The sequence below is a fragment of the Scyliorhinus torazame genome, chromosome 13 (assembly GCF_047496885.1).
Source record: "Scyliorhinus torazame isolate Kashiwa2021f chromosome 13, sScyTor2.1, whole genome shotgun sequence".
Classification (NCBI taxonomy): Eukaryota; Metazoa; Chordata; class Chondrichthyes; order Carcharhiniformes; family Scyliorhinidae; genus Scyliorhinus; species Scyliorhinus torazame.
In genome coordinates this window covers 143,657,278-143,668,177 of record NC_092719.1, presented here as the reverse complement: position 1 = coordinate 143,668,177, position 10,900 = coordinate 143,657,278, and the positions used below count along the sequence as shown (strand labels likewise).

Genomic DNA, 10,900 nt, shown 5'->3' with positions numbered 1-10,900 from the left:
CCCTATATCCCCCTCCCCCGTATCACCTGATCACTGCCTGATGTCTAACCATGCATGCTTCATTGTGTATCGCAGGACCAAACGTCCAGGCACCCATCCCCGCAGATGCAGACCGCCCGCAGGATGCCCCTCGGAGAACACAGGAGACGGAGAGACCCGCACCCTCCAGCATGTGACGCCCGCAGGATGCCCCTCAGAGACCACAGGAGACGGAGAGACCCGCACCCTCCAGCATGCGACGCCCGCAGGATGTCCCTCGGAGACCACGGGAGACGGAGAGACCCGGACCCTCCAGCATGCGACGCCCGCAGGATGCCCCTCGGAGACCACGGGAGACGGAGAGACCCGCACCCTCCAGCATGCGACGCCCGCAAGGATGCCCCTCGGAGACCACGGGAGACGGAGAGACCCGGACCCTCCAGCATGCGACGCCCGCAGGATGCCCCTCGCACACCACGGGAGACGGAGAGACCTGGAGCAACAGGGAGACGACACCCCCGTCACGTGCAGGAGCGACCACCCAGCGACGAGGGGGGTAGCCACAGGCCCCCGTCACATCCGAGCCAGGACACCACTACCCAGGACACCACTACCCAGGACACCACTACCCAGGACACCACTACCCAGGACACCCCTACCCGGGACAGCACTACCCAGGACCCCCCTACCCGGGACAGCACTACCCAGGAAGACGAAATACCGGACAGTGACTCAGAGTGGATGGGTGGAGACGAACCCCCACCCCAAAGTGCCATGGACTCAGAGTGGGACGAAGAGCACGACACAACGCCACTGCTGTCACCAACACCCTCCACCATCGCAGAAACACTCACCACGGTTGGGCACTTTAGTGATGAGGCGTCTGGTACACTCACTGGTGCGCACAACACAGCCGTCCCGGTACAGCAGGTGGAGGTAGGAGCAGCAGAGGGACCGGGCGGTCGGAGGGCAGCCCAGCCCAAGCGAACATCTGCTGCCCAGGTGGATCCCGGGTTCCTGCAGTTACCACACCCACACATAGATCCGATGCAACCACCGACCCGGAGACGAGCGAAGAGGGTGACGGGCGGCTTGCGGCGGCTGCGGTCGCAGGTGGAGGAGTCCACCCGCGTCCAGGAGCTGGGAGTGGTGCCGGTCATGCGTGCCACCCAGGCCGACACCGCACGGGTGGCGTCCGCGGTGGAGGCAATGGGTGCGACGGTGTCAGACATGGGGAACGATTTGCGAGGCCTGGGGCCTTCCGTGCAGGCGGCGTCTGTGGCCCAGGAAATGGCTGCCCTCTCACAGGAGGCCATGAGCCAGTGCCAGCACCAGATGGCAGAGGCGCTCAACACCATAGCCCAGTCTCTGCAGGCCATGGCCCAGTCTCAGCAGGCCATGGCCCAGTCTCTGCAGGCCATCGCTGAGGGCATCGGCGCCAGTGGCCATGTGCGAGCTGGCGTCGCACTGTCACAGACAGGGTTTGCCAACCCCCTGGGCTCCATGGCTGCAAACCTGCAGACCCCTGTCGATACCAGCACGGGCCTCCAGAACAGGCAGCGCCAGATGTCGGGGGGGCGTCGGATGGCCAGTCCGTTCGCATCCCCCACTCATGTAGAGGCCTGGGGGCCATCGGGCACCCCGAGGGAGGAGGAGGTGGTGTGGTCCGTCCCGGCTCCCTCTGTAGGGGAGGTCCCGGTACACCGCGACACCTCGGACTCCCCCCTTCCGTCCCAGGTGCATCAGGTGGGCAACGGGCAGGACAGGCTGGCAGCTCGCCATCCCAGTCGCCCGGGCCGCAGCCTGGCCCATCTAGGCCAGGACGCCCCAGGAAACGGCCGCCAAAGGGATCCAGTGTCAGAGGGCAGGAATCACAGGAGTCCACCTCCAGTTCTGCTGTACCGTCTGGGGAACCACGTAGACGTAGTCAAAGGGCCCGTAAGGCCAAACAATTAGACACTGAGTAAGTTGGCACGGGTGCAGGGCACAGATGAGTTTTAGGGGCTAGGGCACGTGCATGAACTCCTTTGGTTATTAAAGTCAATGTTACACCTACAGAAGCTGCCTTTGTGCTCTGTCCAAAGTGTGCGGGGGTGTCATGTACGTTGAGCGCAAGTGTGTGTGTGAGGGGTGGTCTTACCTCAGCCCCAGGTGAGTCTGCCCCCTTCCCCCTGGGCCGCCATCAACATCCCCCGGGCAGAGGACGGGACCGTGCGCTGCAGTGTCACAGCCGCATGCAGGGATGGTCCGGGTGGATGGTGGTACTGTGGCCATGGGTCAGACATAGTCCAACGATGTAGAGCCAGGAGCTCATCGCAGGGCGGGTTGTCATCATCCTCCATGGCCTGCGATAGACACGCGTCCACCCGCAACTGTGTGAGCCCGGCCCGTTGTGCCGCAGGTGGATCGGCAATGGGGGGGGTTGGTGTGCATGCGGGTGGGGTGGGTGGGGTTGGGGAGGGGGGTGAGGGTGCTGGGTGGGTGGATGGGTGGGGGGTGTGGGTGGTCGGCTGTTGCCATGGTGTGCGGTCTGTGGCCATACTACCCGATTCCCACGCCCATCTAGTCAGTGAAGCGGGCGTCTATCAGTCTGTCCCGTGCCCGCTGGGCCAGCCGGTAACGGTGGACAGCCACCCGCCTGTGTCTACCCCGTCTGCCCTGACCATTGCCCCCATCCCCCTCATCTGGGGAGGACTGGGCCTCTTCCTGCGGCTCCTCCACTCCGCCCTCCTCTGCCTGCGGCACATCGCCCCTCTGCTGGGCTATGTTGTGCAGGACGCAGCACACCACAATGATGCGGCCGACCCTATCTGACCGATACTGGAGGGCGCCCCCAGAGAGGTCCAGGCACCTGAAATGCATCTTCAGCACGCCAAAGCACCTCTCGATCACTCCCCTTGTCGCTACATGGGCATCATTGTAGCGGTTCTCCGCCTCATTGCGTGGCCTCCGTATAGGCGTCATCAGCCACGATCGCAATGGGTAGCCCCTGTTGCCCAGCAACCAGCCCCTCAGCCGGGGATGGCGTCCCTCGTACATGCCGGGGATGGATGACCGCGACAACACGAATGAGTCGTGTACACTGCCTGGGTGACGGGCGCAGACGTGCAGGATCATCATGCGGTGGTCGCAGACCACCTGTACGTTCATCGAATAGGTCCCCTTCCTATTAGTGAACACGGCCCTGTTATCTGCAGGTGGCCGCACGGCGACGTGCATCCCATCGATCGCGCCCTGGACCATGGGGAACCCGGCCACGGCAGAGAAGCCCACGGCCCGGGCACCTTGGCTGGCCCGGTCCACGGGGAAGCGGATGTAGCGGTGCGCCTTGGCATATCGGGCATCTGTCACTGCCCGGATGCACCGGTGCACCGAAGTCTGCGATATGCCGGACAGGTCCCCACTCGGTGCCTGGAATGACCCCGTTGCATAAAAGTTCAGGGCCACCGTAACCTTGACGGACACGGGGAGAGGGTGTCCCCTGCCAGTGCCACGCGGTGACAGGTGTGCCAGCAGGTGGCAGATGTGTGCCACGGTTTCCCGCCTCATCCGGAGTCTCCTCCTGCATTCCCGGTCCGCGAGGTCCTGGTATGACTGCCAGGGCCGGTACACACGGGGCGCCCTCGGGTGCCTCCGTTGCCGCGACGTCCTCCTCCCCCTCCTCGTCCTGTCGGTCAGGTGTCCCTCCAGCCTGGGCGGCTGCCGCCTGCCCCTCTGCGGCAGCCTGCGCCGCCTCTCTGGAACGCTCCTCCTCCTCCTCCTCCTCCTCCTCATCCAGGGCAACATAGACATGAGCGGCTGCCACCACGGCGGCCAACATCGCTGGATGATCTGAAAACATGACGGCCTGGTGGGGGGGAGGGGAACGACGACATGTCATCATTGCCCATATCCCCTCCTCCCCCCAGCCAGGTGGCATGGACCGCATGGGTCCAACTGTTGGAGGCTGGCACCTGGCCAGGTGGACCAACTCACTTGCCCTCCCATCCCCCTCCTCGGCATGGACCCCCCCCCCCCCAACCTCCACCCCGGCACGGACCCGCCCCCAACCTCCACCCCGGCACGGCACGGACCCCCCCCCCAACCTCCACCCCGGCACGGACCCCCCATCCACCTCCCCGGCACGGACCCCCTCCCGGCACTCCCCCGGAGCCCAGCCTACTCTAACCACCGCCCCCCCCCCCCCCCCCCCCCCCCCCCGCCGCACACACACACACACACACAAGCCGAGACACACCTCTCCTCACGCATTCAGACTGCGGCCACGCCATTGCCTGCCCAGAGCCAACCCCCCAGTCCGTCACTCACCTCCACGCTGGTCGGCGTGAACCTGGAGCACAGGGTCACGCCGATGAAAAGGAGGTTTGATTCACGTCGACGTGAACGGTCATCACGTCGATGGGACTTCGGCCCATCCGGAAGGGAGAATATCGGCAGGCCGAAAATCGGCTGCCTTGCGCAGACCCGTGACATTCTCCGCGGCAGCGGCGACATTAACGCCCCGCCGACTTTTCTCCCTTCGGAGACTTCGGCAACCGGCGGGGGCGGGATTCACAGCAGCCAACGGCCATTCTCCGCCCCTCTGGGGGGTCGGAGAATGACGCCCCTGGTTTTTAAATTTAAACACAATTAGCTTTTATTACTAACAGTAACTATAATTAAATATGCAACAAATACAACTGGTCAATACTGTCTAATTTCTAACCACCCCCCTCTTTAACTTGCCCTACCATCTACTCACACACAAGACAAACAAACAGAGGGGAGGGAAAGAGGGGTGTAAAAAAAATAAAAGGATAAAGTTTTTATCCAGAGAGACGTCCTCCAGTTAGATTATTTCTTAAGAATAGGCCTACTGTTGGGTGATACCTTTGTCTTCAGTCTGTAATGGTTTTCACTGCAGACTCATCAGGGTCTAGAGACTTCTGCCTTTGCACAGTAGACAGCAGAGAAGAGAGAGAGAGAGCAGCTTCCACCTTGAGGGACCAGTGGCTTCTCTGTAAATTCACAGCAACAGCAAGCAGCCAACATTTAAGAGAAAGTGAGAGAGAGAAAGAGAGAGAGAGAGAGAAATTGAGAGAGAGGCAACTTACCCTTTGGAGTCCAGAAGCTTTCTTCTGGGTCCTCTGAAAACCCCACCTGCATCGCTGTCGGTTTCCGGGCGGAATACTAACCTTGGCCAATCCATTGACCACCCCGGCCAACCAATCGAACTGAATCCCTCCAATCTCTTGGGTGTCATAAAGTCTGAGTTCTGCTGTTCAAAATTCAAAACTTCAGAGCACAGTGTAATATTTTGCAACTTTCGAGTTCCTCACTTCCTCTGCTCAACTTAAAGGTATGTCTCTATTAAAGATCCATGGACTAAAAATGATAACAACAAATTTAAATAAATAGGAAATAAAGGAATCAACAGGAAGGGCTGTGACATAGAATTTTGATGTCTCAGAAACATTTGCAAAGTCTCAATGTGGCGTGAAGTCAGGATGTGACGTTTCCACGCTCCCAGGTGTTGACTGCCTGTCTTCATTCCAACTTTGTGCAATGTGGATTTTTGTTTTGCAGCAGTTCAGCCTGCTTGGCCAGTGCAACATTTTCTCTTCGGGGTTCCATTTCAAAATCCAGCCTGGAAAAAAAAAATACCGAAATCATTTTCAAAATGCACATCCTCTTGACACAGATCCACGATCGCAAATATTTCTCCTTACCATTTTAAGGCATTCAACTCCAGATAGCTCATTTTCTTGGCAGCACCATACCATTCAAATCAGAAATGAAGAGAAAACTTCAAACCAATATTCCCCCATTTGCGGCTTTATCCAAGAGCAGTTAACAGCACAGATTGGGGATTGCACCTGAGTGCTTCCTTGTCTGTATGGCTGAGCTATTTACAGGGCAATCTTGTTGATCCACTAGGGGAGCTTTCATAAAAGAGTAACCAAATAGCACAGCATCCAATGAAGACACATTGCCTCACGCCAGTGGCAGACCTACATTTTTGGGGCCCTGAAGCTTGAACTGTTATGGGGGCCCCTTCGCAACCAGCAACGAGTTCTGGGTAACCACTGTTATCTTCTTCAATGGGGTTGTTCCACGACAGATCACCACAAATTATTTTAAAATGTAACCACTACATCTCAGATTTTGATTAAAATTGCTGTACTGGATTATCTCACATGTCAAAGTCACTGGCGTGAATAAAAATTTCCTATGCCTTCTAGTTTTCGAGTTATGGGGAGATGAAAATTAGGGAAATGTTACATACATGCATGATGCATCATAGAATGATGAAATAAAAAATAGAAAAGCCAATATAATCTTTTATTTTAGACACCTATGAGAATACATACTACATGAAGCACATTTTACAAAATACTCTTTTTTCTGTTTTTTCTAGCAACATATTCACGTACAGTTTTGTCATATGAGAGCTTCCTTGCAATGTCATTCTCTAGAGACAATATGCATAAAGAATTTAAGCGCCCTTCAGTCATGGTAGACCGAAATTTGTTCTTTATAAAGGATAGCTTTGAAAAATTCCTTTCTGCTTCACAACTCGTGATAGGCATTGTCAAGTACAGCTTAAGCGCAGTAGTAATATTGGGGAACACTTCAATTAGGTGTTGCTCACAAATAAGCTGAAGAACTTCTGCGCATTGCATTTTAGATGGCGTGTTTTCTTCTGTGTTCTGGGATTTCCTAAGGTGCAAATATTCTTTGAACTGATAACACTCGTTTGCTAATTTGTGGTCAATATCATCTTTGTAATACGACATTATAAATTTAATACTGTCCTCATCAATTTCAGAATTGTTCACCAATTCTGAGAGGAACTTGAACCTTTTCGCAATCTGCTCATATGGGTCAATCCTCTTGCGTAACTGGATTATCAAGCAGTCATAGAGTTGATATAGAACTTCTATCCTAAATGTGTCAGCTCCTCTCAAAGAAGCAATACCACTTGTTCCATCTGAAAATTTCCTTGTGACAATGTATTTGGAAGCATCAGAATAACTTGAGGTGATATCTTCACACAAACCTTTTGCTTCTGATTCATAGTGTGCAATCCTATCGGCTGAATTTTCTCTGAGTTCTTTAACAAACAAAAGTAAAGATGACAGCAGAAGATAACTTTCAAATACATCAAAACCAGGGGTTTGGAGTTTCTTACTTGTTTTGTTGATACGCTCCAGCACTTCTTCCCAAACGACTGTTAAAATAGCATATTCCAGCTTTACCAACTTGTGGTATAAATTCTTTGCTTCTCGTTTTCATTCAGGCTTCTCTTCTGAGTCTTCAAAAATATGTTTGAGAGTTTGTAAAATACCCATATATCCATTTTTAATTGCCCGGACTGCTTCATAGTGTGCAAAATATTGTCGCATGCTTTGAAAGGAAAAAATGTTAGGTCTACTTTCTGAGAAAGGATTTTTTTAAAAACTCCTCAGAAAGTAAAGCGCCATTTTTTAAGATTTATAATAAATAAGCTAAATAGGCTAAACTAGGCTATGTTCAAGCTAGCCTATGCTAGGCTAGATTAAGTTAGGCAAGACTAGTCCACCAAAACTCATAGGTTAAGGTAATGTAACACAATTTTACCATTATTTGAACACTTTTCATAATAAACCCCTGTCAGTTAACACAAATTCTCCCTTTTATTACTTTTTCATAAATACTTGTAATATAGTATTAGCCTAGGCCTATGGGGTCATAGCCTACCTTCCGTTCACCTCTTCATAAAAACAATAGGCTTAGGCTAATCTAACGCTATTTCACCTTTATTGCTTACCTTACTTTTCTAAATATAACATTTATTTTTGAGTAGGGGTAATTAAAATATTGTATCCTTATGAACACTTTATAGAAAAAAATTCTTGTCTAGATCGCTATCATGAGTGATATCACGTTGAAAATTCACGTTAGCATTCTGATTGCCTTTTCAACGACTCCCCTTTTTTGTTACGACACGTCATCTACTGTTTGTATTTCTGTCATAAATGTTGATAGCGTTTTAACTTATTTATAATTATTTTATATTAAATATATTTAGAATGAAACATCCTTAATTTGAACATTTTTTTATTTACGGCTAGCCTACATGATACTTTAATAACCTTTTAATTTTTATTTTAACTATTATTTTGTATTGAATTACACTATATTATTAATATTATTTTTTTTTTTAAACCACTTCTCATCCAGTAAACCCAAAATTTTTAAGCAATGTGGACTAAAGTCGCTTCTGGGGCCCCTCCGGGATTAGGGGCCCTGAAGCTTAAGCTTCATTAGTTTCATAGTAGATCCGCCCCTGCCTCACGCAGAATATTTCCACTGCATTTTTTGATTGGATGCGACAGGAATGTAGAGTTTTAGGGCAGCACCGAGGTCCCAGGTTCGATCCCGGCTCTGGGTCACTGTCCGTGTGGAGTTTGCACATTCTCCCCGTGTTTGCGTAGGTTTCGCCCCCACAACCCAAAGATGTGCAGGTTAGGTGGATTAGCCACGCTAAACTGCCCCTTAATTGGAAAAAATGAATTGGGTACTCTAAATCTATTTAAAAAAAGACTGTAGAGTTTTGATCTGATCCATTGGTTGTTCAATTGCATAGTTCTATTATATGCTGCTTCCACTGTTAATATGCCTATAATCCTGCATTATACTTCACCAGGTTAATTGGTACCTGATTTTAAGGAATGCCTGGCATTCTCCCTGCATTAATGATTCCCTTGTTGATACCTTGGCTTTATTTTTTAAAATAAATTTAGAGTACCCAATTCGTTTTTCCAATTAAGGGGCAATTTAGTATGGCCAATCCACCTAGCTTGCACATCTTTGGGTTGTGGGGGCGAAACCCACACAAACACGGGGCGAATGTGCAACGATACCTTGGCTTTATGATAACAGTAGAGTGAGACAAATGCTGGGCCATGAGGTTACAGATCGTGATTGAATACAATTCTGCTGCTAATAGTCCATAGCATCTCATGGGTGCCCAGTTTTGAGCTGTTAGATCTGCTCTCAGCCTAACCCATTCAGCACAAAGGTATTGCCAAACAACACGATCAATGGTATCCTCAGTGTGAATGCAGGACTTTGACTCCAAGAGGTCACTCCTATTATAACTGTCAAGAATAGATGCATCTGCACTGATAGGTCAATGAGGGCAAAGTCACGTAGATTTCTTATTTGCTTTGTCCCCTTACTACCTGCCACAAACCCAGTTTAATAGATATGACCCTCAGAGCTGGGCCACCCATGCTGATGGGCGTTGAGGTCCCCCACTCAGAGTATATTCTGTGTCCTTGCATCCTCGGTGCTCATCCAAATGGTGTTCAACATGGAGGAGTACTGATACTTCAGCTGAGGGAGGTGGTGATCCACGGGAGGTTTCCTTGCCCATGTTTTTTTTTGTAGTTGTTTTTTATTCAATAAAACCCAAACAACATCTAGAGATTTCAACTCCTTAATTCAGTTCTTTCACAGCCAGACCTGGAGGCAGGGACTGTTTCGGTTTTTCAGCCTTTTCTTTAAGATGGCCGTGATGGCGAGCGTATATAGGTCCCTGCTGCACCACACTTTGAATTTTACCTTGCCCTTGTTCTTCTTAATTTTCACAGATTTTGCATCCTTTCTTCTAGCTGTAAACAAAAAGTCTTTGATTTCTGCAATCATCCGAGGCATGGCTACGAGGAGTCGAGCGGCGGGGGAGACAAACTGCACTCTGAGGCTCAGCCGCTCTTCCTCGCCCATGTTTGACCTGATGCCACGAGGTTTCATGCGATCTGGAGTCAATTTTGGTGACTCAAAGGACAACTTCCTCCCGACTGTACATTACTGTACCCCCCCACCTCTGGTGGGTCTGTCCTGCCGGTAGGACAGGACATACACAGGAATGAGAGGGGAGTCCGGGACATTGGCTGTAATGTATGGTAGGGTCGATATGACTGTGTCAGGCTGTTGCTCGACTAGTCAGTGGGATGTTAGAAAGGATGACTGCAGAGTCAACAGGGCAGCGTATGCTCTTGTCGCTTCTGGTGCCGAAGTTGATGCTGGTCGCTCCACCTCCTTTTTGAGTTTTCTAGAATGGTCCGATACAAATGAGTAGCTTGTTGGGCCATTTCAGTGGGTCAACCACATTGTTGTAGGTCTTTGATCACTTGTGGGCCAGACCAGGAAAGGAAGATTAGATTTCCTATTCTAAAGGACATCAGACAACCAAATAGGTTTTTGCAACACTCTGGCAGATCCATGGTCACAATTACTGTAGATTTTTAATCCAGATTTATAAATTGAATTTTAATTTCCCCAGCTGGGGCGGCAATTTTAATGAACAAACGGGTTTGATTTTCGGTGGACAAGATAGTGGCGGACCCAGCCGGTAGGTACATGACGGTTACAGAAGAAGGCAGAATATTCAGCCATTGTCATCTCAGATCATGCCCCACATTTGGTGGATTTGGTTTTGGAGTTGGGCCCTGTTCAGCGCCCATCGTGGGGTTTAGATGTAGGGGTATTAGCAGATTTGGGGTTTTGTGGAGGCATGTCCAAGGCCAGTGGTGAGTACACAGTATTCAATAGGAATGATTCTGCCGTACCCTCTATGTTTTGGGAGGCTATGAAGGCGGTGATTAGGGGGAGATTAAATCATACAAGGTGCATATGGAGAGGGAGGTAAGGGCAGAATGGCAGAAGTTGGTGGATGAGATCTTGGAGGTGGACCACAGGTACTTGTGCCACCCTATCCCAGAGCTCCTGGTAAGCGGGAAAAAGCTGCAGAAACAGTTTGATCTGTTGTCTACAGAGAAGACAGTGAGACAGTTGCAGCATTCAAGGGGGTCTTTTATGAGTATGGGGAGAAGGCCAACCACCTGTTAGCTCCTCAGCTGAGGCGGCAGGTGGCCACTTGGGAGATTATTCAGAT

General features: G+C 51.0%; 1 pseudogene; it reads right to left on the bottom strand.

Moving 5' to 3' along the window:
• Positions 1-9,442: 9,442 nt before the first annotated feature.
• Positions 9,443-9,711, bottom strand: LOC140387731 (large ribosomal subunit protein eL38 pseudogene; annotated as a pseudogene).
• Between the last annotated feature and the right edge of the window lie 1,189 nt (positions 9,712-10,900).